A 27,482-nucleotide genomic window follows, 5' to 3' on the forward strand; every position below is an offset into this window, starting at 1 on the left:
CTTAAAACTATGACCACGTATGTGGGTCAGGATTCTGTGAGTCAGCAATCTGGGCTGGGCTCAGCTAGGTAGTTCTTCTGGTTTCATCTGGGCTCACTCAGGCATCTTTGATTAGGTGCTGGGTCAGTTGAGCAAGGCTTCTCTGGCGATCTGTGGACTTTAACCTAGGATATTGGGGACAATTGGACCATGAGGCTCTCATCTTCCGGCAGGCTTCCCAAGCTCATGCAAATAGTGGTGGTTTGGTTTTAAGAGGTAGAGTGGAAACATGAGAATTCTGGAGGTCTACATTTAGAATCAGCACACCATGGCTTCTACCACCTTCTGTAAGTCAAAGCAAGTCTCAAGGCTAACCCAGCTTCAGCCACGTTCTGGGAACTGCTGCCAAGTCACATGGCAGAGAGGCAAAGATACAGGATGATGAATAATTGCAGCCATCCTATTCAGTGTGGGAACAAAAGAAAAACAATACTTACTCTTTTAATTCAGTCCATAGAGCTCTGACACTGATTTCTTATGAGTACTGTGCGTGTGTGTGTGTGTGTGTGTGTGTGTGTGTTTTCTGCTGAGAATATCTTTTACATATTTACCCTATAGTTTGCCAACAGCTGGTGGTTGGGGAGGGTATTTCTTTCTGAGATAGTGGCCCACTTGCTCTGAATATTTTAAACTGAACCAAAATTCCCCACACTTCCGAGCTATTCTCATGTTCTTGAAATCCTTTTGTACTGGACTGATTTTGATCTCTATTTCTTGGGCATTGTGTTGTGGTTTTTCCAGGGAGGAGGACTATTTGGCAACATAATCCATGTATCAAAACCAAGTTCTCTAACTTAGTTGGCTGATAATGTGTGTAAGTTATACATTTCCTGAAGAGCATGTCCTGGTGTTGTTTTTTTTTTTTTTTTTTTTTTCCCCAAGAAGGGTACCCTTCCTATACCTTCAGCATCCTTCAACATCATACTCCATTCTCAGCATCTTTGCCCCATTGTACTAAAGAAACATAACCATTTAGTAGATGAGTCAGCTGAGGCACAGGAAAATATCATGTTTCATAAAGGGTTCATGGACTGAGATACTAGAGTTTCTCATTTATTGGTTCTTGACCATGTACATGAGCTAAGTTGACTTTCAGGTTGTTTCTGGTTTTTCTAGGAACCATCTCTCTTAATTTTTTTGAAGGCCTAATGTGATATATTCATTAAGACCTCCTTTCAGCATAACAGTTCTTCTGGGAGGCCTGACCACATAGAATTGGTGGTGTCTTTGCATAAGAAGCCTTAGAAAGCCATGTTAAAATAGGTGTTTAGTGAATGTTCCTTTTTCATTGGTTTGTAGTCACATGGCACGGTAAATGAAAGCATGGGTTCAGGAATTGGCCAGACTGGGATTCCTATTACACCTCCACTGCTTATAGGATGTATGGTCATAGGCAATTGAATATAACACGCATACATACACATACACACAGAGTAGACTGGCACATTGTAATAAATGCTCAATAAATATTCATTATTATGACTCTCGGAAGTAAAAGCACAGAATGGGAAAATGGCTTTCTTAGATCAGAAGTGATGACTACAGAACAGAGGATCATTTGTGTAGACTTCCTGGTGTTTCTCCACCTTAGCTTTCGAGACTCTTTTAAAGTGTCCAGATGATATGATAGATGTATTAACTGCCCTTGGGGAAGATCCCATGAGATAATACATGTGGAGTGCCTAGTGCAGGGTCTGGAAAGAGTCAATAGTCTGTGAATAATTAGCTGTCTTCTTATTTCTCTCCCTCTCCTCCTGGTGACCAAATAGCTCTCCCTCCAGTCCTCTTTCTTAATCTGGGTTCCCCAAAAGCAGATGCTGAGAAGTGGGTTGTGTTCAGATGAGTTTTAGGGAAGGGTCCCAGGAGAGAATGGCAAAGGAGTGATGGAATCAGGCCAAGGGTGAAGAAGAAACCAAATAAAGGCTCCGTTTCAGGGGAGACCCAACATCAGCATGATTCCCTTGGGGTGCCATAGAGTGTAACCCTACCTCACAATATATTCTTCCTTGAGTCAGGGGAGCTTTCCTTTCATAATCCTGCACCTGTCTCTCATTGCCTAGGGGCTGTCCTGGTGGGGTGTAACTTCCCAGGCACTTCAGCTCTCCCTATTCATATGCAGCTCCAGGAGACCGAGGAGAATTCCCACAGAAGGCTGCAGGTATAAGCTGTTGGGAATAAAGCATGTACAAGCTAGGGGTGGGTGCATGGGGCCTACAGAGGGGATGGAGGTGGCAGATCTAGGCAGGCAAGAACAGAATCTTTTGCATCCTCTCAGAGTTTATAGGGATCAGATAAACAAATCTCTGGTTAAACGGTGGCCTTCTTGAGGGAAAAGCAGGGTTAACATTGAGGTCAAAGTCATGGATTATGTTTGTGAGCAACTATTAAAGCAGTGTCCACCAACAGCAACAAGTCTATTTGTGAAGATCAAACACCCAGGAAATCTGTGTCAAGCTTCAGTCCCTCCAGTGAATCTTCTGACGGAGGTGAGGTGAAAGTGGCTAGGGGTATTCGACTAGAGCAATAGGGATAAAAGGATTGTGTTCAAGAATCAGCTTTACTATCATCCCTTGTAGAATGAAACAACTGGTGATTAATTTTTGGCCATATAGGACTATCCTTTTTCTAAAAGAATGGCTAACTAGTGATTTACATCTCAAAGGGTACTTTTTTTTTTTTTTTAAAGATTTTATTTATTTATTTCAGAGAAAGAGACAGAACACAGAGGGAGAACGTGCGGGAGAATCAGACTGCCCAGTGAGCAGAGAGCCCAATCCAGGGCTTGATCCCAGGACTGTGAGATCGTGACCTGAGCTGAAGGCAAACGCCTAACCGACTGAGCCACCCAGGCACCCCATAAGGGCACAGACTTTTTGTTTTAACTACAGCTTTTAGGGACAAGGAGCTTAGGGGGAAAAGAAGCAAAGAGAATTTTAGGAAATTTTCAGAATTCAGAAGGAATTTCGAAATTCCTCTTTTGAGAAATATTGTTTCATGGGTATTTGTCAAAATCAAAATGAAGTGTTCTGGTGGCATAAATCTTTAGTTATAGTCTTTTAGTTGAGGAAATGTAATATTGAAAAAAATCTGAGGATTTGATTCAAATAAGAACTGATTATTAGAAATAGCAAATTTCCAAAGAGCTGTTCGTAGTCTTTGGCATACTAACAAAGGCACTTATATTTGTGAAAAACTGAATTAATGTTCCTCATTTTGGGGTCTCATGAGAAATTAGAAATGACTGATAAGAATTTTCTCAAGACTTTGTAGGTAAGTTAATAAAACACTTTATCTGTGATGCATGGCTTGTCATCCTTCTTCCATTCTTGTCTGGGTTAAGGACCTGTCCATCAGTGGAAGCAATTGGAAAGAAAATTTTGCCTGAAGCTGCATAAGAATGGGAACCAGAATCATAAATGATGAATATTGGTAAGATGCCAAAATTAATTATGAAGGCTATTGAAATGATATGGCATCTTTTCACCTCTTTTGATTGACAGAAGGTATCACAAAATGGAGAGCCATTTTTCCTTTGCTGTGTGCTTCTCTGTGATTTTGGGTCACATCCACTCCGAAATCTGTGCCTCCATTGAAGCCATGTTTTTATGTTTGTCAGTATGAAGTGGCAAAGACAGTCTGTGTATGTGGTTCCAATGAGTCCCGTAACCAGAAGGCCTTGAGCCACAATTTGTTTCTTTTGATAACTGGCATGTTGCTGTCTGTGCCATCTCTCTGATGTCACTATTTGAGCATATTAGCTGTGCCTTCCCCTAATTATTCATGCTTCCCTTGTGAACCATTTGAAATTTATGACCATAAGGACAGTGGATTAGAAGCCCGAGGAATTGAGGCTCAAATCTGTGCCAGAGATTTACTGTCATTGTTTTAGGTGCAAAGTATTAACAGGGAAGCCAAGTCACTTCAATCTTTGGCTTAGTACATAGAGTGTAGAATTAACTGAGAATGCAAGAACGTGTGCATTTTCTCTAACACGGCTGGAAAATCAAACACACAGGGAGTTGTTGAAAACTGGGATTTAAACTTAAGCCTATCATTTCATATCTGATGGGCATCACCCTATGTCTATGAAAATCTGCCACTGGAGATAAGCAATGCAGCCTTAGAAGGATGCTTTCAAGGTGGGTGTCAGAGGTGGTCTTTACTCCATTAGTGTTCCCCATTTAATTCTTTGCAATTTTTCATTAGTTGATTAAAGAGAAAATCATGTGCTGATCATGTGGCACAAATTGCCACTGTAAGTACCTCATCTTCCATGTTATGATCTCATTTATTTTTCTCTATTATTTGTGATCTGTTGGCTTTGTGACCTTGTGTTTCAAATAAATTTGCATCTGTGATGTAGTTGGTAATTAGATATCATTATCATATCTTCTGCCATCTTTGAGTGGCCTTTGTAACCTTATTTCTTTTTTAAATCTGTTAATCTACAGGCTAATCAAAGTGGGAAGAACTACCAGTAACATATATTTACATTTTAAACCTTTAGCCAATTGATGCATCTCATCTTTTTATTTCTGTCTGTTAGTCAACGGATATGTATTGACCTCAACAGTACACCATGGTCCTTGCTGGCTGCTGGATTGGGTGAGGCAGGGGTGGGGAGGGGGCAAGGGCACTGATGCATTTCATCTTGCTTGGAGGCTGTCAGCCCACAGATATTTATTGAGCACGAACAATATGTCATGGATTTTGCTATCTGCTGGGATTCAGAGCTGGAAAGATGTAGTTCCTTTTATTCACAGAATTTATAGAAGAGACACAAACAGAAGCAATGTGGTAGATACACAATGTAGGGCTGGTGAAGCGCTAGTCTGGGAGAATAAGGAAGTTCACCTTGGAGTTGAAGCTCACTGCATAGAGGGGAGTTTGCCTGGTGGATAAGAGCTTGGGGAAGCAGTCAAGGCAGGGAAACAAGCAGTCAAAAGCACAAAGGCTTGTCAAGCTCCCAGGTCTACTGGTTACTCTGCATTATTGGAAATCCAAGGCAAGGAATGGCTGCAGCTGGGAGGTCTGGTTGGGTGAAGGTGAGATCACAGAAAGCTGTGCATACTGTTCAAAGTGGATTGTATCTTAACTTGCCTGCCAGTTGTTAGAAGGGCATGTGCCCTTCTGGGAGTCATTGTTACAGCTAAGAACACAGGAAAGAGAATTTTCCAACAACACAGATTACACACTTGTAAATAAGACTCAAACCCAGATTTTCTTGCCCAAAATACATTCAGAGTTGGGACAGATTTTATGGTGAAGTTTGAGATGATGTGATTTGTTTGTTGCAGTAAAGATGACTGGAATTGAGAATGTCCATAAATGAAAGACTTCTATTGCACTAGCCTTAGGAATGTAGGTATGAATATTTTCACTCGTAGGTCAACACTGACAACATGCCCTTAGCAAATGCTTGGAAAAGGCAGCAAGTCCTGAAAGGCCTTCATGATGTTACTTGAAGACTCAGTTTGCAAGTTCAGATATTCCGGACTGGAAAAGAGGTAGTTAGGAAATACCGGTGAAGAGAGAGTGAGGATACGGTGGTACATCCATCATAGAATGGAAAGGAAAGAAACTCTGAGCGAAACTCGGGGGCTCCAGATACAGCTAGGCATGGATGTACTGTCTTTGGCCAAGCTTGTCTCCCAAGGGACATCTCAGGGCATCAGACAGCTATTGGTCTTGGTGCCCAGCGGGAGTGTAGCTCTTCCTGTCTGTAATGGACACTTACCCAGGTCTCTCAGATGGTGTGAAACTACTGGATTCACTTGACAAAACCATGTCTACATTTTAGTGAATCCTGTGTTGGAGCTTTGCAGGGTCACTAACACCAAGAAAATCTTATATGGCACCTCCTTTCTATAATGTCTGCACAGCATTGGGGCAGAGGAAGAAAAGATGAAAAGCGGGTCTTTTAAATGGGCAATGGTTCATTCTGATCCAGTGATAGTATATAACATTAGGATAAATGTGAACTTTGATTTGAAGAAGGTTTCAGTTTTATTCAATAGCTGTTTCATGCATAAACTATACAGCTGTGGACTGTATTCTTCCTAAGGTTGCTTTTAATAATACCTCATTAGCACACCAAGGCAGATAGAACCCTTACTTGATTAACCCTCCCACTATCCTTCATTTACTTCTGTGTAGAACACAGAGTGTAGGAATTCATTGGCAGGTCCACATACTATTTGAAGGAGAAGTGCATGGAGGGTACAGCCTTTATCTATACTATGTCTTCCTCTCATGGCTAAAGTTAGTATCAGTTCGATAGGCTTGAGATAAAAGTTATCTATGGTGACATTATAGTTTTGTTCTGCCTTGTTTTGTTTAGGTGACCGTATGTCCAGATTTATTGGCAGCCCTGTTTAGTGACTTTATATGTGTGGGTCTGTTTCTGGACTTTCCTTGGATCCACTGCGTTGCCCTTCTACCAATACTAGACTGCTGTAATTATTCCCAGGTGACTATCATTTGCCATCATGGTTGAGCATCAACAATTTTAAGAAATTACGGATGCCTGGGTGGCTCAGTCAGTTAAGTGTCTGCCTTCAGCTTAGGTCATGATCCCAGGGTCCTGCGATCCAGTCCTGTATCGGGCTCCTCGCTCAGTGGGGAGCCTGTTCTCCCTCTTCCTGCCGCTCCCCCTGCTTCTGCTCTCTCTCTATCTCTCTCTCTGACAAATAAATAAATAAAATCTTAAAAAAAAAAAGAAAAGATATCATGATTCATTGCCTGGGCTGAATGCATTGCTGATCTAAGTAAAATTGGGATTATATTTACAAAGAAGAAGAGATGAATGTTAAATTGATGGATAACAGTTTCTGTTATATATATAATTTGGATCAGATGTTATATGAAGGAATAGTTTTGTCTTTTTGTTGTTTTGTTTTTGTTTTTGTTTTTAATGAAGAGTGCTTTTTTCTTACTCATTTTATAGCAGTTTTACCCCCAAATCTTCAAATGACTTTTGGGCACATTGCCTTTGTTGTCACTGAAGCATCTTTGGGAGTCATCTAATAGAGTTTTCCAGAACAAATGTTATCCACTTCTACTTTTATTGTTTGAGATGTTGCAATCTTAGAAACCCTATATGATACAATCATGGGAAATTTTAGCCCAAGCCATAAGTATCATTTGCATAAAATAGGGTAGATTTTTTTTTTTTTTTGCCATTAATCTTGTATATGAAAGGGGGGGGGCGATCTATGAAACCACTTACTGTATTGATTTTTGAAGTGACCCTGAAAAGGCCCTTTTAATTTATATAAAGCATTTGCAATTGTGAGGTCATGCCCACCTGGGAATAATTCTTAAATCTATATTATTACTATTATTATTTTTTACTTTCTTTTATACTAGTTCTGTTTAAGTAAAGAACTTTTAAAGGTGTCCAAACCTAGATTAATTGAGGTAATTTCAGGCTGAGGTATCTTCCCCAAATATTGTTCTGTTGTTCAAAATAAAGTAATCAAGAAAATACTGGTAGCATGAGTGACTTGCTAGAACTTGTTAGGAGTTGACTATAGATCAGACCCGTTTTTTCTAAGGCACTCTAACTTATCAAGAAAAACAAAAAACAAAAACTCCACTCATATGTAGGTTTATTGAAAACTGCAGTATAACACAGTTACCTTAATTTACATAACCATGAGAAGCTTTTTGATTCAAGTAATGTGTACCTTTTCCAGAAGATCCCTGCGTATCACACATTCAAAACTAACCACATTATCAGGACATGGGAAAATGGTGTGATGTGTCTTACTTGCTGAAGGTTCACTTTATCTTGAATAATAAAATTACAGATCTACCTAGAATTGAACTTAATTGTAAAACATTGTGTTTCCTTTGCCAATTAACCCAATGGAGGTTTGAGGTAATAAATATGAAAAATGCTTTGTAATCTCAAACGCACTAGGTAGTTGTTAATCGTTGTCATTGCTATATTGGAAAAGCTACCTGTGACCACCAAGAATGAAGAAAAAGTCTTAACTGTGAGCGACGAACAGCTCAACCCTTAGGCAAGTATTTTATCATGGAAAGGTTTTCCAATGATTGTGATTCATAGCAGATGAAAACTAACTCATAAACCAGTGTTTTTCAAACTAGAGGTTTTGACCTGTGAGTAGGTTGTGAAATCAGTTTTTTGGCTGGAGACCAGCATTAAAGAAAAATAAGCAGAATAGAATATATCAGAATATACTAGAAAATACTAGATATACTTAAGGATAAATACTGTTTTGAGATGATTTCCTGATATACATATATGTAAATATGTATACATTTACACATAAACTGGATGGAAATACAAAATGTTTTGCAAATCACTGCTCAAAACCAAAACAAAATAAGTCCAATAATAGTGAATGCCATTGCCCTAACCCTTGTTCAAAATTTTTAAGAACGTGTTGGTTATCCTTTGACTTAGCAATTATTATATTAAATGTTGATAAAAAATGTTAAGAATTTTATATATCATATGCTTATTGTTCTTTAATCCAGACAGAGCCTAAAGTTTTTTCTAGTAATATTCTTTAAATTTTTTAAAAAATTTATTTTATTTTATTTTTTAAAGATTTAATTTATTTATTTGACAGACAGAGAGAGATCACAAGTAGGCAGAGAGGCAGGCAGAGAGAGAGGAGGAAGCAAGCTCCCTGCTGAGCAGAGAGCCCGATGCGGAGCTCAATCCCAGGACCTGGGATCATGACCTGAGCCGAAGGCACAGGCTTTAACCTACTGAGCCACCCAGGCACCCCTCTAGTAATATTCTTATAAAACACTGAGTTATTAAAGACAGTGAGATATCCAGTTCAATCCAATACATTTATTGAGAATTAGGAATATGTAAAAAATATATCAAGGGAATAAATTAAGATATTTTTATACTTCATGTTAAATGGCAGTTTAATTTCTTCTGTGGGATATGAATATTTCATAAATAGTTGATATTTAAAAGCCTGCTGCAAATTTCAAAATATTGCTTGAATTATTACTATATTTCTCATAACAGACACTGTATCAGTTAGCTTTTGCTGTATAACAAACCATCCTGAAACACAGTGACTTAAATGGCGGCCATTTATTGAGTGTCTGTTCTGTGGATCAGTAATTTAAGGTGGGCTATTCTGAGTTGTTCTGGCCTTGGTTGGCTCCCTTGTATATATGGTCAGCCATTAATCTGCTAAACTGCTCTGGTTTGAAGGGTTGGTTGACTATTGTCTGGGGGTGCTTCAGCTCTCCCTGACCCTAATCATTTCTCATCCTAAACTGACTGGCCTATTCAGAGATCAGAGACAGGGTACTGAGAGATACACAGAAAGGAAGAAGGAGAGGTGGTGGGAGAGAGAGAGAGAGAGAGAGAGAGAGAGAATGAGAGAGAGAGAAAGCATGGAAGGCATGTAGGTATGTTGAAGCCTAAATTGGAAGTAGGACAGTGTCACTTTGGCTAGCATTCTGCTGGCTAAAGCAAGTCACAGGTCAGCCAGATTTAAGTGGAGGAGGAATAGACACTATCTCTGGATAAGAACGATGGCAGTGCAGTCACAGGGCAGAAGACAGAGTTATAAGGAGGCCATTAACTGGGACCATCCATGCAATGAACCTACCAGTTGTTTTTTCCTCTCCATCCTTTTCTGTGGAGCAATGTAATGGAATCTTTCAGACGAATGTCCATAGTGACTCTCTTTCCTGCTTCTGTCTGAGTTTTTCTAGCAAAAAGAAGATTAATGTGGAAATTAATCTAATCCATGCATTAATAAATAGAACATTTATTTAAACTGGTCAATTTTTCTCTCAATTTGATTATAATAAATATTATGCTTTTAAATGTCGAATATTGCTAACAGAAGGATTGTGTTTGCTCTGAGGACATTATGAAGCATGCCTTACTGAATAAATGCTTTCCAGAAAGGTGTGGATAAATAGAATTGCAACTGAAACCAGATTTTGTATCTTGAGCCTAAAATTTAAAGACAGCCATGCATTCTCTTTCCGGATGTCTCTAAAAGTCCTATTTTTTAGATGGAGCATTCCCCAAAGTGACCTTCACCTGTGAAACATAATTGCTATCCTTAGCCCAAAACACAGGCCAGAAAGGCTAACGTGTCATTTAAAACCTGCAGATAAAATAAATATAATCTGCTGAGAATAGTTTCATCAACTAAGTCTAGAAATAACCAGGTACTCGAGTGATTTTTTACAGGATAGTTTGTTTCATTTTGAACAAATTAGAATGAAAATTAGGGGAAATTAGGAAGAAAATTAGAAAGGATAGTACTAACCATGTACTCATATGGTAGTCATTTCATAAGAATTGAGCAAAATACGGCATTTGTGTATATCTATCTTGCCTGTGAGTATGGTAGTCTAACGTATAAAGTAGTTAGGACAACTGACTTCAAATACAGACTGCTTGGGTTTTAACTTAAACTCCATCATGTATTACCTGTGCATCCCACATTACTTAACTTTACAACCTCCTTCCAGTACAATGGAAGTGATAATGGTCCCTACTTCATAAGTTGATACGAGGATTCAATAAGACCACATGCATGGGGTACCCAGGGCAGTGACCATGTGTGGTAAACACTCAATAAATGTTAGCTATCACTATCAATACTTAAGGTTGGTTTTTATCTCAACCTTCATGTATTTTCACTGATTCATTCCAGACTTGTTTGATCTCATATGTTGTGTATCTGTGTTAGGGGCCTGGGAGACAGAGGCAAAAGACAAAGTTATGGCCCCCATGTAGCTAGAAATATTGGATGAATATCCCCCCACCACACACACACAAATGCACACAGGTTGATGCCACCCACAAAGGGTAATCAAGCAGGAGGGTCATTCAGAATGTCCACCAGGCTTGTTTCTTTTTAGGAAAAAAAAAGTAAAATTTTATGTATACAGTTCTCTGAACCCAGGTGCTTACGTCTAGCTGTTAATTATAGTGTTTTGAATTAGTTGGATTTACTCAAGTTATACTCAATCTCTATATTTCTCAGAAATATACAGACATTATATTAGTAAATATTATATTATTGAATATATTAACTTATACATAAATTTCCCAATATTACATAAAGCATGCTTTTTATATAGAGTATGTGTTAAGCCTTAGAGAAGTGGCACATTCTTCATTCTTGCATTATTTAAGCATCTTAATCTTCATTTTTCATTGTCCTACTGAAAATGACCCCTCTTTGCTATTGACTGAACTCTGCTGCAAAGCAAAGAAAGTGACCAAAATTCTCTTCATAGATTCTTGGACTCTATGAAAAGCATTGATTGGTGGAGTTTCCCTGGAAAACAGGCTGCCTTAATACCATAAAATCTTTACTACTGATTTGGCTACCCTTGTTTGGCTCTATACCTTTCCCTGCTATGAATTTGCATTTGCTTTGGAACTGGTGAGCTATGTGGTAGGAAAAAAATGTGAAATATGAATTTCGTTTACTCATTGAAGAAGTGGTCTTGAGTTCAACCTTTTCCTGTCAAGTGCCAGGTCCTTTGTCAATCCCAGAAATGTAGACTCAATAAAGACTTTCCATAAGAAAGAAATCAGAAATAGATGGGCTTAGTTTCATTTCCACCTGCTGCTGGGTCATTAGAACAGGTTCAAACACAACGTTTGAGCAACTTCCTTATAAAAGAATCATTGAGACCTATTAAAACAGGTAGTTAGTTGGATTGATTTTTTTTTTCTTGAGAGCTGCTTTAAATGGCTTTTCAATAAATTAACAATCTGATCTGTATGAACTGGACTTAATTATTCATAAAGAGGAATTTATCATAGATTAAAATCAATTTCTTGAGGAGAAAATATTTTGAAATTTCTCTTAGACTTTAGGATTCTGATGATTACAAATTAAAAATGGGCAGGAATTTTAAAAATGATCAATAAGTATATTACTTATGTTTTTAATCTTAATATTATTTTGGTTATTATGTAACAAAGGTTTATTACTAAGCCATGCATTATTATTTTTTTAATTTAAGTATAATTTGCATACAGTAAAATTTACCTCTGTAAGTCTACAGTTCTTTAAGTTATAACAAATGTAGGTAGTCTTTTAACCATCACCACAATCAGGGTATTGAACAATTTTTATCACCTTTCAAATTCTCATATAACCTTTTGGAGCTTTTTCCGTCAGTACCTGGTAACCACTGCCACTGATTTGATTTCTTTTCCTATAATTTTGTCTTTTCCAAAATTTCACATAAATGGCATCATACACTATGTAGCCTTTTGGATCTGGCTCCTTCCATGTAGAATAATGCATTTGAGATTTATCCCTGTTGTTGCTTTGGTCAGTAGTTCATCCCCCTTTTTATTGCTAAGTAGTATTTCATTGTATGGCCATACCATGATCCATTTATCCATTCCCTAGTTGAGGGACATTTGTTTCTAATTTTTGGTAATTACAAGTATAATCAACTTGTGTTTTTATTTGTTTTGGAAAAGGCCCAATAAAATGGTGTGAAAGAAGTACTTTTTATGGATGTAGGGGGAGTGTGGTAGGGAAGTCTTAATCCAAAGGTATTACTAGAATAAATGGCTGCTGTCAACTAGTATAATCAGACACATCAATAGTTCTTGGACTATGTTACCAACTATCACCCCTGCTCTGTTGTTGCTTCAATCCAAGATTTGCCAGGGTTTTTTTTTCTTTTTTTTCTTTTTTTCCCAAATTGTCACCATTGATACATTACATTTTCCAAATCTTAAGTTTTTTCTAATAAACTGAAACATTTTGGTGTCTCACAGAGCAGAAAGTGGTACCTGGTCTAGCACACAATCATTACACTGATTTTCCTGAAGTTTTATCTAGCAATTTGGGGGGTACCAGATAGTCATGTAATCTCCAGGTGCTCCATCCCTCAAAAATAGTACTTTGCATGGAAAATATTCTAAATTAACCTCTCAGGAAATTGCAGTAGGACTCTTGTGCCAGTTTTAGCCGAGGCATAAGACAATGGCTGCTGCATTTCTTCTTGGAGATCACCAAGCACAGCTAGAGAGACTTAGAGAGGCTGAGAAAATGGAGAGTAGAGCCTGATGAAGGACCCTTGGGGAGAGCTGATACTGATCCCCAATCACGTCGAGTGTAGTGACACAGGGTCTAATCGGACCATTTTCAGGTTAGCCTATAGCCAGCATGGGGTCTACTTACAACCTTTTCAAGGGACTACCAGGTGAAGAGAGAGCAGAGTCTAGCAGAGAGAAGGTAGGATATCTATGCTTAGTTCTAAAGAAGGACTAGAAAATGAGCTACAGGAAAATGACACCCTGCCCATCAAAAGAACAGCTCCAGTCACGGGAGTGAGGTTCGCAGATCCTGGTAGTGCTCTGTTTACTTGAGGAGGCTCAACCAGTCCTTGAGTTGCTGTGGGTACTGTACTGACCGCTAGCAACTCACAGCTGCCCCCGTTCTCTGGAGGACTACCCTTGGCTGACAAGGGCCCTCTTGGCCAGAAGGGCCTTGTAGTTCATAGCTCCCACCAATCTGGAGGCTGCCGTGGCCAGTGACTAAAAAATGTAGAGGTATGAAATCTCAGCCGCCTTGCCTCAAGACCCGACAACCTCTGTGTTGTAGTGCATGTTCCAGAAGTCTCTTTGGGATCAGGCTGAGACGAAACTTAGCTGAAACAACATTTTTGCTAAACTCCTTCTCCTGTCCCAGCCTGCTTCTCCTGGTCCCTCTGAGGTATCTTCAGGGACTCTCCCTCCAAAATTATTTGCACAAGAATCACTGTCTTGGGCTCTGTATCTAGGGGACCTGACCCAAGATAGGGGTCTTTGAAGAATCCTCAAAAGCAGAGAGACAAATGGAAATGAGACCGAGCTAGAGACAGAGACAGGGACCTAGGGGGCTTAAAATGAAGCATACAGAGTATAATTTTGTAGTTGAGTAGAAACATAGAAGAAACTATAGCAACCAGGGGTAGAATTTCTCTCCCTCCTCTTATCTGTTCACTAAGTTTAAGTATCATAAACCCTGTTAGGAGGGTAAGAAGGGGGTGTCTAACCAAACTAGTTAGGGTAAGAGAGCATACATCAGTCATACCCCTTTACTTCCACCAAGATTCCAGCTCTGTCCTTGAGTCTTAGGAAGAGAAGTGTTAACATAAAACCAATATGACTTTTCCATAATACAAGACATTAATTAAATGGGAAATGAGGAGCTGGGAGAGTGTAACCAGAACAGTCATGGAGCCTGCCTGAGTTTTCATCTGGAAGCCAGAGAATAATTAACCCACCCAAACGATTTAAGTTGCTAGTGGAGAAAAGTGCTTGGTGATTTTATTTCACGAGTCTTGTCCGTTTGGTTACTTAATACCCCAGAATAATTAAAAGGACAAAAATAATACAAAAATGCTGGATTCTGACAAATGAAGACAGAAAACTTGCTTTCCTTCTTAGGCCGAGGGTATGAGTATTCTACTTAGTATTGAGATTCGTTAGTAATCAGCAATTGAGATTAATCAGTAATACATATTGTATTAAATATACAAATCTCTAAGTGTCGGTCATCTTGACAACCTCACAGATACTGACCAGGATATCTTAGTTTTTCTGACTTTATTGAGGACAGATAATTGACAGACATGGTTATATACATTTGAAATGTACAACATGATGATTTGATTTCCATATACATTGTGAAGTAATTACTAAGATCAAGATTACAAACAGATCCATCACCTCTCATTGTTAACCCCCCTTATTTTGTGGTGAGGATGCCTAAGATCTACTCTAAGCAACTTTCAAGTATACAAAGCTATTATTAACTAGAATCATTGACGGAGCACTAGTAATTGCTTTCTTCTTGATAGCCGCTGAGTTTCTTTCCTTCTCTTCTTGGCACAAGAAGTACCCAGATACCTGGAGGAAATGGGAATTTACAATCCATGAAGTTCTTGTTTTATGAAAACTCCAGTGAGGGAAGAGAAGCAGCTTAGAGCACGGGACCAAGCAGAAAAGAATCAAATTTGGAATTGCCTTCAGTCATTGGAAAACCCTCAATGTGACTGACTCTTCTAGGTACTTAGGTGCTTAGTTTCTTTCTTTCTTTCTTTTTTTTTTTTTTTTAAATTTCTAATATTCTTCCAGATTTTTGGCCCTAATGCAGTAAAGAGGTATTAGAGTCAGCATTTTGAACTGACTGCCCAGGTGACATTAATCAAGTTACTTAATCTCTCTAAGCCTCAGGTCCCTCATCTGTGAAATGGGGCAGATTAGTTAATGTCTACAGCACCTAAAAATGTGCACGATAGTAAATATTCAATAACTTAATCATTAGTTTAGACTCCGGAGGAATTGAGAAATCAAAATTATTTCATTAGTAAGGAGATATTATATTACGTGGTCAACAAAATTTTTAATTAGTTTAATATTTTAAATTGTGACATTAAATAGTCTTTTATTTCAAGTGCTGTGGTTATTTCCTCTAATATGACAGTATCGGTTGACTCAATTAAATTTGGTAGAAATTTGGGTGTGTATGTTATATGAAGCAAAAGTTGAGTGTTCAATTCTTGTTACATATATTATGGGTAGCTATATATTTTTTCTTCTCATGTGTGATGAGGATTCTTCATTAATTTGATATAGAATGTCAGTATTTATTGGCATCAGAGGGTGTTTTCACTTTAGTAAGAGACAGGTGTAAAATTTCCAAAAATTTTTGGTGCTTTTTTCCCTATTGTTCTAGGGAAATAAAGCAATTCCATGTAAGTGTCCAACATGTTTGGTTGGGGATGTGTTATCAGGGGAAGGTGATGATGAAGGAAGAAGTTGTCAGCTCTGGACCCTGATTCTCCCACACTTATCTCAGAGAGGAAATTCTTCGTAAGTCCAGGACCTGGCCATATTGAGAATAACTTGGCATTTGTCTGACACTGTTTGTAATTCTAAATGTTTAAGAGCATAGGCTTTGATGATAGGCGTGCTTGGGTTTAATCTTAGTTCTACTAATTACACCAGTCATTAGCTGTATGATTTAGGACGGTCTTAGTTTTCTCACCCATATAATGAAAATAGCAGTATCTATCCCATATGACAGTTGTGAAGATTAAACATTTGGTCTTGACTCTGACACATGATAGTACTAGGGCAGTTCTTATTGTTGAAATTGCCTAACTCAAAAAACTTTTCCTTCTACAAAGGAATGACAAAGTACCATTTAAGACATGCCAAAGGGTGGGGGAGCTATTTAATATCCAAATAATGATTTCACTGATAATTTCTAACTAAGTTGAGGTCATTACACATTTTTAGCTAGAAGAGAACTTTGATGGAATGTAGAAACCAGACTTTCCTAAGCATTTTCATTATTTCATGTATGCTTTTAAAAAACGTTTCTGGAGCACTACTATTCAGTGGGGATATCCCGAGTGTATATCTTAATATTGTCTCATGTTTAACCTTGCTTCTGATTCTGTACACACTTAAGTCATTTCTAAAATAGAGAATTTTGGAGCATAAATACATGTCTCCATTTCCAATCACATTTGCTAAGTTATCACAATATATTATTAACAAAATCATAACCTTTTCACTAGCAATAGTTACTTAACAATAAGAACATGTGCCAAGATGACAAGAATAGGATTTAGTGATTTTTGAACCATTATTTTATAATTTTTATTTTTTTCTACAACCACAATTAAGAAATCATAAAGTGTCATGGTAGAAATAAATCACTGGAGTAGGGTAGAGAATTACTTTTTTTTAAATTGTAAAATGAACCATATTGACCTGAATATTTATGCAGAATCCGTGTAAGATTGCCTAACTTTTTGAGTTACTTTATTTATCAAGTGTTGTGTTAATGTGCTGCTGAACCGCTGGATTCTTCTCGCTCGTTCTCTTCTCATTATTGCCAGTGCTGAAGCTTTTTGTGTTGACAGCTTTGAATTATGTATCAGTTGACTATCACCACAGTAATGCTGTGTAACACTCCCAAACTTCATGGCTGAAAACCACACTTACTGTTTTTTGTTTTTTTGTTTTGTTTTGTTTTTTGCAATACAGTTGCGGTGGCTCTGCTGGTCTGAACAAGTCTTAGCAGGGCTCTCAACTGTGGGTTAGCTAGGTGGAGTCCTTGAACGTGGCCGGGTTTTCACATGGCTCATGTGTCTTGACCAGCCTAGTCCTATTCTCATGGCAACCACATAGCAGCAAAAGTAGAAATGTTGAGGTCTAGCTCTGTTACTTACTGGTTCTGAGAACTTAAGTAGATGATTCAACTTGACTTTCAGTATCTTCATATGCAAAATGGGAGTAATGCTTCCTATTGTGAGAGATCTGGTTGAGAAGTGAAGTGTGACAAGACACATCAAAGGGCTTTGTTTAGGGACTACAGAGCTGTTATTTTTATTCGTAGGATGACTATAATATAGAGCAGTGGAGTAATAAAAAATTATTTTCTGCTTATTACTTTTTCAAAAATGATTTTGTTGCTTACTATTTTTTTGTTGCTTACTATTTCTATCATTTAGTGAAAATTGAAACTTGTTTTGTATCTCTATTCAGAGGATACGAAGACAGATTTTTGGCTTTCATCACATCAGTTCAGTAAGATAAAGGAATGTTCACTTCATTTTAACATTATATTTTGACTTCCTCTTTTGAATGCTGTGTTAGGCATATGGCAAAATAAACTTTCAAAATTAGTAAGCTTTGAGGCATAAATAATGATTTAAACATTCTTTGTGAAATGTCGATAATTTTCCGAAAAAATTCAGCTAGTTTAATTCTGCTGAACTATAGAATTCTTAGATCTTATGATTGTAGATTCAACTTGAAAAATGACACTTGTTTGTGGTAAAAATTTTTTAAGAAGTGGTAAAATTTACCTGTATTTTGGGTCAGCCCAGGCCCAAATGGAAAGTCATGCTCTTTAGGGTCATGGCCAGACTAATGACTAACCATCCTCCACCAAAATAACCATTTAATGAAAATCAAATGCTGCTGGGGATTTTAAAAGACGCCGTGGACCACATTCACAAACTCCAGCTCTGAATGCCAGTGTGTGCAAACAGATTTTCTCTTGAAATCACCTTTCTAATCATATTATCTGACCTTTTCACTCCTTTCTTTCTTTTTTTTTTTTTTTTTTGTTTTTTTGTTCCTTTACTTGCTGAAATACACACTCTATTTCCTTCCTTAAAGAATTTTTGTTGTTGTTGTTGGAGATATTTTCTTCAGGAATTTGAAAAAGCCAGGAAAGTGAAAACATGGTTGCACACTCGCATTTCAGTGAAGGTTGACACTGATTATGATGTAATAAGTGGGTGTTTAGTAAATGGGAAGGAAAATTTCCAAGATTGCTGGATACTGCCAATGTTTGGGGGAACTTTGAACACAGATGTTCACATATGTTACTGCATTTTCATTTAATGAGGGAACAATGTGTTTAAACAGACTGATCCACCAGCAGATTGATTAATCTGAGGAAAAATTCAAGGGCGGAAATTGGCAAAGTAAACCCAGTGATGGGAATTTTTAAGATTAAGATTCTGAAATTCCTCTTTCCTTGACATTTGACCTCTGGTGTGCAGCTAATCCTGTTGCCTGGGATTAAAACCCAACTTTTGCTTTTCTACTCTTTCAAAGTGAAAACTGGTGGGACACTCTTGCTTATTTCTGTCCAAAACGTTTGGAATAAGGGATCCATCTTTTGATTAAGTGCCTCAGTCTTATAACCCTGTTTAAAAATCCTAGAGCTGCTGCCTCAGTCCCATGTTGTACCCCTTCTGCTGATAAAGCAAAACAAACCTACGCAAATATGGAAGAAATTATCCACAACAGATACCAACCCCCGTGTCACACAGTAGAATGCATTGTTGTACCTAAACTCAAGATGAAAATACTGAACATTCCTTTAACCAGGGCTGTGTGCTTGCTGCCATACCATTGTGTGTTGTTTGCTGTTTTAAAATTTTTCTTTTACACTAGGCTTCACTGAAAGCGGTAAACATCATTCCCTTTCACACTTTCGGTTTGCCTAGAATAAATGGAAGAATAAAAGGGATTGGGAAGATTACACGCTGGCTTCTTCCCGTGTTTTCCCCCTGAGGTTTGGTCTCTTCTCTTCATCTTTTTTGGGTTGATTTTATCATATTAGCATTTAAAGCACTTGATAGTAGCTTCTATGACTGAAACTGCTGGCCATCTGACTAATCCCTCTGGGTATTCAAGAAATTTTGGTCCACACCCTTCCCCACTATAATCACAAAATCCCATTGTTTCCTTTTCACCCTTGAGAGAATTAAAAGCCCATGTTTTAAAATTAATGAAAACCTTAAAATCAGGGTAAATTTAACCTAAGGAAAACAAATCATATGTCTTTAAGTTTACGGGGCTTTTTGTTTGTTACCTAAATTATTATTAACTTTCTGACTCTCTTTTGCTCTAAAGTAGGGAGATTTCTGCGTAAGATCATCCAAGACACGTAGCATATATAATAGCTGGGGCAAAGGGAGTTATAAATCGTTTGATGAATAGAGAAAAGAGACAAGGCAGAGTGTCTTGTATTCAAAAATAAAGTTGTCCTTAAAAGTGTAAAATTAGAGCTTGAATATCTTGGAATCAAACAAGACAGAAATAAAATTAATATTTATGTGGGGGTACGGGCTCAAGCATCCTACAACCCAATTACATAACGGGGACAAAATAAGGTAACCCTGGTATAACATCTTGTAAAAGAAGAAGTGAAGTTATATAATTAGACTGCATTTGTCAACTAGCACATTCCACCTACACAGGCTCCGAAGAAAAAGGAGGAGGTGGGCAGGGAGAGATTTCTAAGGAATAATGAGTAAGAACAGTTTGATACGTGCACTGGTATCATCCTTTCCAACTTTTAAAAAATTTTTGTTGTCATGCACAATCTAACACAGGTGCTTATGACCTTACAGTTTTATTTTTTAAAAGCCTTAGTCAAGCCAGTCTTTGGGGCAAAACTCCGAGCTGAGCTATTTGGGAAACAGCCAGTGCTTGCCCTTTAAGAACGAAGTCTGAAGAAAGAGGGCAAGAACCAATAACCTTAAGAACAAGTTTATTTGGATAGATTGTTTTCAGTATGAGGGAAGCAGAGTTTTTAGGTGGATACAGAGCACATCCTTTGTGCCTTGAGATGTGTGAGCCAGAAAAGATTGAACTTTGTGATATTTCACTGTCGCCGATGATGTGGTATGTTTTGTTACCAACAATGCCATGGGAAGATACAAAAGAGAGAAAGAAAAGAAAGATGGCAACAAGGGGCTTTACTGTGGAAATCGATGGTTATGATAGGGGCAACAGATGTACCAGAATCATTCCAACCACTCTACTTAGAGTTGTTTGTGTTTCTCATTGGACAACAGTCTTGATAAGACTTTATTCAATGCTGTGCTATTAAATCTGAAACAACAGTAATTCCTGATGAAGAAGTGTGTTTTTCTAACTTTCCTTGAGTACACCCAAATTAGAAAATTAAATTCTGAACCAGTTTCTCAAGATTTTTTTTTCTTTTTTCAAAATGTTATTTATTTATTTGACAGAGAGAGAGAAATCACAAGTAGGCAGAGAGGCAGGCAGAGAGAGGAAGGGGGAAGCAGTTTCCATGCTAGGCAGAGAACCCGATGTGGGACTTGATCCCAGGACCCTGGGATCATGACCTGAGCCGAAGGCAGAGACTTAACCCTCTGAGCCACCCAGGTGCCCCCCGCCCCCCGATTGTTTTCTACTGTTTTCCCTAAGGTTGAAGTTTGTTGACAGTGGTGAACCAGCTAGGAACATGTCCACATCTGAATTCTATCGGGCCCCAAAAGTTGACTGCCTTTTGCTTGTCTCAAACTTAAGGTGACAACCTTTAGTTCAATTGAAAAAAAAAAAAAAAAAAAGTAAAGTCCCTGCTAAATTAAATGTAACTGCCAACATTATGATCAATATAGAATTACTTTGCTGCCATTTGCAATTTTTCCGCCCTCTGAGTGCCAGACACCTGGTGCTGAAGATAGAATGTATGTGGAACTTCCCTGTTTTCAATGTCATTCACTCAGGGATAGAATTTTGAAACTCAAAGGAGAACAGGCAAGAGGTAAGCAGTGACGATAGACATGTAGGAACAGTTCCTGAAACATGGGCTGATCCCAGTTAAAGAGGTACCCATAAATGGAAAAAACAGATTGCCTGACAGATGAGAAAAAACTGCCTCAAATTCTGCCCTGTAGAAGTTACCATCATTCGTGTCGGATGAACTAAAGCTTAACAAGGGAGGTTGGCAAATAACCCACGTCCATATTTAAAGACATTTGGTGGGTAATTTAATCATTTCGTAGTATTTGTCTCTCATTTTATGACTTGGCTTTTTATTTCATTAATATTAACCAACAACTATTTACTTTTTGGCTCAGATGGATTTAAATCTAAGTGGCTCAAAATGGAAATTGGCAGCACTGGGTCACTTTTTAAACTCATTTCTGATTGTTAATTTTATTTGTTTTAAGGTAGAGACTATACACGTCATTTGGGCAACAGCAAACTTTTTACAGTGGAAAATAAATCACCAATTTGGTAGTAACCTAGGCAGGCACTAAATCAGTGAAATGCTACTGCTTTGCTGCTTCAGAGCATTCAGGCTGAGAATGCAGGCAGCTTTCCCAATGGCTCAACCAAGATGAAGAATTGTGTCCCATGTCCTCCATTAGATAGGGAGTTTTTTTCAATGCTCCTTCAAAATACTGGACTTTAGGGATGGTAAAAATTTTCTTATATTTCAAGAAGTTGATTCCCAGTAGACTTCAGAGGTATCACTTTTCTACATGGATTAGCTTTTAAAAATAAAGTATGAAAGTTGTTCCTAAAATGTTTTGTTGTAAATACCAGAGGCACTGGTGTGAGACGGATCTGGGTTCTGATCTCACCTCTTCCGCATAAGGTGTGCTTGGGCAAAGCTGTTTTCTGATCTGTAACGTTCAGATAACAATAGTTCATAGAGGTAATAATCCAGAAGATGCAAACATATCTCCATACATAAACACTGTTGAAAACAATAGAAAGGGAAATACAGGGAAAAAACCCCATCATAATGATATTAGTAATATTATAGGTATCATCAGCAAGGGTAAGAAAAGTTGATTGGGACTTTCAACTTAAAAACTTATTTGAAATGATGAATAATCAGTATTAACAAGTTTCCGTATTTGCTTTCAGTCTTATTTTAAAGCTTGCCACTCTTTTTGTAACACACACTTAGGTATGTATGCATTGTTTATATGTCAGATAATGAAAAAAAAAACCCCACAAAAATGAAGGTTTTTAAAAAAATGTCATCTGAAATGCTGCCACCCAGAAGAAACTATCATTAACATCCAGTTAATGTCATTCCGAATATACTCCTAAGCATATATGCAGATATAAATATAGGTAGGAGGAGTAAAATATAGTTTTATAAAAATAGGATCATTCTGCAGATATTATTTTAAGATGAAGCCTAAGAATTTAGATTTTTTATTAATTGCCTCCCTAGGAAAACAAGAACATTCCCTTCTTAGTGTGTCTTGCCCTCCCCACTTGCCTCCATGTCCTAATTTTTGTTATTCATGTTTGCATTGTGCATGCTTAACACATTCACATTGTCCTAGAGCCACAATTTCCACATTTGATTGGTATCAGCACTATATTTCAATGAAATCAATGTGATCCATCCACCACTTACCACGGCATTGCTTTCCCAAAGTGTTTATCTTGCTTCTTCTCTAAACTGGCTATCTTTCATCGTCACGGTCTATTTAAAAATATAATTTTAGAAACAGATTGATAGGTGCATGTGTTTCATGAGGTCTTCCATTTTTGTCTGTGTTATGCTTTAACCTTGAATGTGAATCATACTTTACTTCAATGCAGTGTTCGTAGGTCACATTTGTAGCCATTGCCCCATGGTCTCTTAGCACGGAGTGTTGCTGTCCACAAATCTAAGGAGAACCTCATCTTTTCCCGAGAAGGGTTATTTGTCTTTCTGCCTGGCTGCTTTAAACATTATTTTCTTCATTTTCCTCTAGATTGGGATATTTTGCATGGTTCCTTCGCCTTTTCTTTCATCTTGTCTGAATAGCCATCTTCCAACATCTAGGTTTCTCTAATAAAGTGGAGGTGACTTCTTGACTTTCTTCCTTTATCTGAGACTAGAGTGTTTGCCTTCACGAGTGATAGTTTGAGACCTGAATGTTTTGAGTTTTTTTCTGGAGGGAATATTGATATCATACACGTTGCATTCTTTTTTAATTTTGTTTAAAGATTTTATTTATTTATTTGACAGACAGAAATCACAAGTAGGCAGAGAGGCAGGCAGAGAGAGAGGGGGAAGCAGGCTCCTTGCTGAGCAGAGAGCCCTATGCGGGGCTGGATCCTAGGACCCTGGGATCATGACCTGAACCGAAGGCAGAGGCTTTAACCCACTGAGCCATCCAGACGCCCCTTACACGTTGCATTCTTTCTTAAAATACCAAGGTCTGTGTTCTTTTCTGACATTTTGCTAAATGTCCTGTACTAGCTCCGTATCACCGTCTGTGTGCGTGTGCATGTGCGTGTGCATGTGGAAGGGCGAAGGGGTGTCTCCTGCTCCCACAGGGAGGCATCCTTACACTTCAGTCAGCTTTCTTGATTCATATGAAGCATTGAAGGATTCCTCCCTGACTTCAAAGAGAATCATTCTCTCCCATTTTCCTCACTCACAGTCATTTCTGCTATTCCTCAGATAAGGAAACTCCTTCAACTTGTTTTTCTCTCACTTCGTGGCTGTGGAGGAGAATTCTTAGTAAGTTTATCCTCAACCAGTGGCTTGGGGGAGGTCTTGGTGTTTGAAGTCGGTGACTCACAGCAACTCTCTGCCCCAGAAAATTCTGTTATTTTCTTAGCTGTCAGAGTTAATGGCATTGGGTCAAGCTTCGTTTCTTGTTTTGTTTTTTTGTTTTTCTTTCTTCTTAATTTCATGTTGAACTCTTTCTGCTCTTTTTAAAATGTACTCTGTGAGGCAGTTTCATCCTCCATCTTCACCTGAAAGTCAGTGCAGGATTTTGACCCAAGCCCCCAGAGTTGCTCCTCTGGCCTTTGAAGATGGTATATGGTCCCTGTGGGGAAGCTTTCTAGAAGAGTAGAGCCGCCTGTGTGAGCTCAGCTTCTGAGAAGGATATTTAACTGAACACACTGGCTTTTGTTTTTTTTACTCTTAGTTCTTGCCAGTGTCAAGGGTCCTGTATTTTCTCCCAGATTTTGTTGTTGTTGTTGTTGTTGCTGTTGTTACCACGTACAAGCCAAATAAGAATCACACCTCACTGACTTTCTTGTTTTGGGGGAAATTCTTATTTCCCTCTTGATTTATTTTAACTTGCTCTGAGAAGATTTACAAATTGGAAGGGAGAGGTGAACATTCAGAGAAGAAACACTGTCAAGATTGTTTTAAAACTCCTGCATCTTTAATGTTTTGAAAGAGAGAATCTCAAACAAAAAACAGTAGCTTTGAATAAAATGCACTTGAGACTGGAAGGTCTTTTCCTTTCCAATGTGTGTTTCTGAAGGAATTTTCCCTGATTTGAAAGGTAGAATTGCATCAGATTAACATCTCCAGGTGAAGAGTTAGCTTTCTGTATTTTACCTTGAATTTTTACCTTTATTAGTCGAAATTATTGAAAATATTTTTGCTGAGCATACATCCTATTCATGTGTGAGAATAACAGAATGTGACTATATTTTTCCTGCTGTATTTCTCACTGTGTGCGGAGTTCTACTTGAGAAACCTGCCTCATACTGAGGTTGTGAAGATTGAATGAACCCATGTATGGAAAGCACTGGGTAAATGCTTAGTACCCATTACCTATAGGGACAAGGGTTATTAGTTACAGCATCCAATGGAAATTTCCTCATTCAGCTTTGCTTTCATTGGGCATTCTCTTTGAGGTCATTTATGCCTTAAATGAGATTTTGGCATGGTATTTTTAATAAACTCTATTAATTTTGCATTTGAATTTTTGTCTGGGACGTCTCTCTCTCATTGGTCAACACTTGATGTGAATGAAGTCCCTGGACTTGGATGAAGACAGGCCTTCGATGTGCCTTCATAACGGTTCAGTTCTCTGACTGAGTCTGTGTCTGGAGTCCCAGGGCATTAAGGAGCTCACATATGCAAGACCACCTCCATAGCCTTTCCGTGAGCTCCTGTGTAGCTCATTAGGCATTATGTTGCATTTGTCTGAGAGTTTTATTTGTTCCCTTTGCACACATGAAACTTACATGTTGAGTTATTTTTCTATGAAGATGCCATCATCTAGACCCACCCACCATAGAGAAGGTATTTTGAGCATATCATCCTAAATCTGGATTATTTTCAGTAAACAGTTATTTCATTTGATGATTCACTTTGAATTTTCTCTTTAAGTTGCTGTGAATGTTTCATACCATCCATGTTACTCAAGAATATTCCTTGGACCCGCATCTTTGCCACCATCTGAGTGTTATAAGGGAAGAATCTCAGGCTTCAGCCCAGACCTACTGAATAAGAATTTGAATTTTACCAGGGACCCCCAGAAATCCACATGCACATTACTGTTTCATGTCACTGTACAGTTGCAGCTGGGACCTTCTTTGATAGGGAAAACCATACCACTCAAAAGAAACATGGACATAAAAGGCCTTTAAACATATGAAGCAGAAGCCCTCTACTCATAATTTCTTAAAAAATTGCAATTTGAAACTACAGCTATATATCTTAATGCATTGGTAAAAATGTAGAAGATGGTAATGTGCTTGTGGATGTGGAGAAATTGGCACTATTATTGCTGGGAATTGGGGATTGGGTGCAGAAAATGATTGCGGGGATGCCTGAGTGGCTCAGTCTTTAAGTCTCTGCCTTTGGCTCAAGTCATGATCCCAGGGTCCTGGGATCGAACCCTGCATTGCATGGTGCTCCCTGCTTGGCGGGAGGCCTGCTTCTCCCTCTCCCACTCCCCTGTTTGTGTTCCCTCTCTCGCTGTCTCTGTCAAATAAATAAATAAAATCTTAAAAAAAGGAAAAATGCTTATGTTGTTTATTATCTTTTGTATGAACAAAGGAAGAAAACCAAAAATAAATATTTGAATTAACCTGTATGGGCATTAAAAACAAAAGAAAACAAACAACTCTGCAAACACATAAGCAACAAATTAGATATTTGCAATACAGGTAACTTATTGAAGAGTTTGCCGGGACATATAAGGAACTCCTAAATCCCTGTGAGAAATTGACAGGTGACACACTGGTGAAAAAATGGACAAGGTTATTGAAAAGGCTCTTCATTATTGATATATAGGCTGTTCATATAAGAGGATATCAAATAGCCAATAAATGTATGAAAAACTATTCAAGTTCATTAATAATAATGAAAAATCAAGCCAAAAGGAGCTGTCACTTTCAACCTACCAGATGGCCAAAAAAAAAATGTTCACAGCAGCAAGTTCCTAGGAATCAGATATGTGCTGGTGCAGTATAAATTGGTGTAAGCCCTTTGAAAAACTGACATTTTCTACTAAAATTGAACATATGCATTCCTATGAGCAGTCCCAGTTCCAGATATATATCCAATGGAAATGTCTTCTTACAGGCACAAGCATTATCTGCAATAGGTCCAGACTGGAAACAACCCAAATACCAACCACAGTTAAATAGAGGTTCCAGGGCCTGGGGCAAAGGGAGTTATTGCTTAATGAGTACAGAATTTCTGTGTGGGGTGGTGAAAAACTTCTGTAAATAGCCCTGATGGTTGCACCGCTGTAAATGTACTTAATGTCACTGGATTGTATGCATTAAAGGGTTAAAAAGTAAATTTTATGTTGTGTATGGTTTTCCATAATAGAAAATCAAAATAACTTACAGTGTATTCCTAGAAAAGAATACCATATAGTGAGGAAAACGTGCTATGGCTACACTCAACATGATGAATCTGTCAAATACAACGATGAAGGCTATACACAAAATAATGCATAATATTAAACATATGTAAGTTCATATATATCTATGATCAAATAGGTAAAAACCAAACGTTAGACTGTGGGGATGACAGCAAAGTGATTCAAGTAAAAAGAAAAGCACTGAGGGAACTGCCATAGAAGACAGGAGGTGAAGGTGGGTACAGATCAGGAGAGCAAATGAGGGGTCTCCCGGGATGCTCACGGTTCCATTTCTTTATCTAGGTATTCACTGTATAATACTTTCTTTAGGTATAGAGTTTTTTTTAAAGATTTATTTATTTATTTTAGAGACAGGGAGAGAAAGAGAGAGAGAAAGAGAGAGCAAGCTGGAGAAGGAGCAGAGGGAGAGGGAGAGGATCCGAGCAGGCTCCACACCCAGCGAGCAACCCAAAGCAGGGCTTGATCTCAAGATCCCAAGATCACATCTTGACCTGAGGCAAAAT

The 27,482-nt window shown here is 38.1% G+C and overlaps 1 protein-coding gene across 3 annotated transcripts in view; it reads left to right on the forward strand.

Annotated features, from left to right (window-relative positions):
* PLCB1 (phospholipase C beta 1) overlaps positions 1–27,482 on the forward strand; it is a 684,602-nt gene that overhangs the window by 105,433 nt on the left and 551,687 nt on the right. The gene's annotated exons all lie outside the window — the stretch shown is intronic.

This window comes from Martes martes, assembly GCF_963455335.1.
Source record: "Martes martes genome assembly, chromosome: 9".
NCBI classification, from domain to species: Eukaryota; Metazoa; Chordata; class Mammalia; order Carnivora; family Mustelidae; genus Martes; species Martes martes.